A 3,566-nucleotide genomic window follows, 5' to 3' on the forward strand; every position below is an offset into this window, starting at 1 on the left:
AGCCCACGACAAACGTAATGTCCGGCCTCATGTGGACTAGTTAGCGCAGATCGTCGATGATGCTCTGGTAGAGTGTTGAATCCACCTTTGCCGCGGTGCTGGCCTTCGTCAGCTTTAGCCACTCCTCCATCGGAGTCACGCATGGCTTGCACTCAGCCATGCCGCTCCTCTCCAACAGCTTCGAGGCATACGTGCTCTGACCGAGCATGAGTTCCTCCTTCCTCTATCTCACCTCGATGCCGAGGTAGTAGGAGAGTGCGCCGAGATCGCTCATTCGAAAACGAGCCACCATCTCGCGCTTGAAGCTATTGATGTCCTCCGTGTGTGCGTCGGTGACGATCAAGTCATCCACACACACGTCGACGACGAGCTCCTCCTTCCTCCATCGCCGCATGTAGAGCGCGTGCTCGGTTGCGCACTGCTGGAACCCAAGCTCGCCCAGCGTGGCCTCAAGTTTGGCGTTCCACGCTCGTGGGGCCTATCGTAGCCCGTAGAGCGCCTTGTGCAGTCGGAGCACCCTATGCTCTGCTCCCTTGATGGCAAAACCTGGAGGCTACCTGACGAAGACCGTCTCCGCCAGCTCACCATTGAGGAAGGCTAATTTAACGTCCAAGTGATGGACGCTCTAGTCCTTTGCTGCTGCCAAGGCTAGTAGCAAACGGACAGACTCCATATGCGCTACGGGCACAAAGATTTCCTCGAAGTCGATGCCCTCACACTAAACAAAGCCTCGGGCGATGAGGCGCGCCTTGTGCTTGACAATGGCACCGAGCTCGTACCGCTTGACCTTGTACACCCACTTCAGACTGATCGGACGGCATCCTGGAGGTGGATCGATGAGCTGCCATGTCTCATTTTTCTCGATCGCCTTCATCTCCTCTAGCATTGCCCATCGCCGGTTTCCATCACGCTCGGTCAACACGAACGTGGGTGGTTCCTCTGCGCTGACAAGCAGCAGCTCTTGATCATTGAGCAGCCGACCAGCCAGGCCTGAGGGCCCTGTGCTGCCGATGATGTCGTCCAGCCTGTGGAACCGCACCTCCTCACCTTCGTGGAAGGCATCCACGAACTCAATGATGTCACTTGGAGGTGAGGCGAACTCGATCAGTGTTGATGGAGTTCCCTGTTCTGCCTGACTGCTCGGCACAGCACCTAGAGTGCTCGGTACCCCAGTTGTAGTGCTCGGCACTACTTTTGGACAGCTTGTCACTACTCCTACAGTGCTCGGAACCACTGTAGGAGTGCTCAGCCTCAGTCTTGGAGTGGTCAGCACCACTACAAGACCTCTTGGCTCCGCTATAGGAGTGCTCGGCACCCGTCCTGGAGTGATCACCACCACTGCAGAACCTCCCAGCACCACTCTTAGCGTGCTCAGCATCTGTCGACGAAATATGGTCGGCAGTCCACTGAGGGGGGTGCCCGTGGTGGTAGATTATCGGTAGACGGTGCGTGTAATCAGGAACCAGATGGTGACACAAGGCGCAGAGACAGCGATTTAGACAGGTTCGGGCCATCTAATCGACGTAATACCCTATGTCCTGTGTCTTTGGTGTATTGTATTGAGATGTATACAGATTAACCTGTCCTCTAAGGGACCCTTGTCTTTCCTTATATACTCCGAAGAGACAAGGTTACAAGTAAAGTATCCAATTTGGTACTATTACAATATCTAGTACAACTTGTAATCTTGATGTGCACGCCTTGATCTTACGGGCCAGGCCACCTCAGATGGTGCGGCCCATGTACCATCTTGTGGTACCCGGGGGTATATCCCCCACAGCTAGTCCCCGAGCGCCATGTATTCTGATGCGACACGCCATTTCAACCTTCTCCGAACAGTGAGGCTTGAGTTCTTGACATCTCCGACCACCGTTGTCGCCAGAGAAGTAGGCTGTCCGAAGAATGTATGGTGCTCTTAAGAAGAAAGAAAAAGATTTCCATCCTGGGAAGTGTGCCCACTTGTATTTCTGAAAAGAAATGTAAGTGCGTCTTGAAGCGTAGCGTCAATGATCATCAGAGGCGTAGGGGTCAAAAAATAAACACATTCACCGCAAGGTGAAGTGTGCCCACTTAGTCCCCGAGCCTGGTAGTAGGTGACGTAGGCACGTGGTGCCAGGGTCTAAAAAGAATTCCCAGTTAAGTTGAGAACCCAATCGTCGTACAGGCGATACGAGATGCACCGGCAGGTGCATCATACCGAAGTAGTCCCCGAGCTTGCTGGAAGGCGAGGTATGAGCCTTGTAGCAAGGTCTAAGTGAGAAAAAATATCCCAACTGTATGCGAGTTGCCAGTCACATGTAGTCGAGACGCAAAGTTCCCGAGCCGTGGTCGGAGAGTGGTCGAGGCAGTCCCCGAGCATAGGTCGAGGAGCGAGCGACAAAGTCCCCGAGCCATGGTCGGAGAGTGATCGAGGCAGTCCCCGAGCATAGGTCGAGGAGCGAGCGACGAAGTCCCCGAGCCATGGTCGGAGAGTGGTCGAGGTAGTCCCCGAGCATGGGTCGAGGAGCGAGCAACGAAGTCCCCGAGCCGTGGTCGGAGAGTGATCGAGGCAGTCCCCGAGCACAGGTCGAGGAGCGAGCGACGAAGTCCCTGAGCCGTGGTCGGAGAGTGGTCGAGGCAGTCCCCAAACACGGGTCGAGGAGCGAGCGACGAAGTCCCTGAGCCATGGTCAGAGAGTGATCGAGGCAGTCCCTGAGCGTAGGTCAAGAAGCGAGCGACGAAGTCCCCGAGCCATGGTCGGAGAGTGGTCGAGGCAGTCCCCGAGCACGGGTCGAGGAGCGAGCGACGAAGTCCCTGAGCCATGGTCGGAGAGTGATCGAGGTAGTCCCCGAGCACAGGTCGAGGAGCGAGCGACGAAGTCCCTGAGCCGTGGTCAGAGAGTGGTCGAGGCAGTCCCCGAGCACGGGTCGAGGAGCGAGCGACGAAGTCCCCGAGCCATGGTCGGAGAGTGATCGAGGCAGTCCCCGAGCGTAGGTCAAAAAGCGAGCGACGAAGTCCCCAAGCATAGCTCGAAATTACTGCAATATAAATATGTAGAATGGTAGTACATGATGTACAAAATAATAAATTATGGAGAAAAAATCTGCGGTGAAGAAACAACGCTCAATAGTCATTTGCAAATGAGCATGGTGTGATAAAGCAGTTGGTGCTTTGTAAACATCAGTGTTAATATGAAGTTTGTGTTTATACTTAATATGAACCGTCCGACCAGTTAGTATATAGCTAAGTCTCCAGCCCTAGCTAGCCTGTTAACCATAACGCGGGGCGCGGAGCCCATGCACGTGTAGGAAGAACAAAGCGTCGCTAAGGAACCACTGCCGACCACCCATAACGCAGAGGGAAGACGCTCGTGCACGTGTAGAGAGGAGCCGGAGACAGGGCCGTCTCTGGAGGCATCGAGCGTCAACATGACTGGTCGAGGATTTGCATTAAGTATAGCTGTATGTTATATTTAAGATGGTATACATGGACAAACACTATTTGAAGAATAATCATGACCAGGACATTGTGGAGAAACGTCGTAATGAAAATTATATTAAATATAAATATTAGAAGTGTACTTATCT

Source organism: Miscanthus floridulus, chromosome 19, assembly GCF_019320115.1.
Source record: "Miscanthus floridulus cultivar M001 chromosome 19, ASM1932011v1, whole genome shotgun sequence".
Taxonomy (NCBI): Eukaryota; Viridiplantae; Streptophyta; class Magnoliopsida; order Poales; family Poaceae; genus Miscanthus; species Miscanthus floridulus.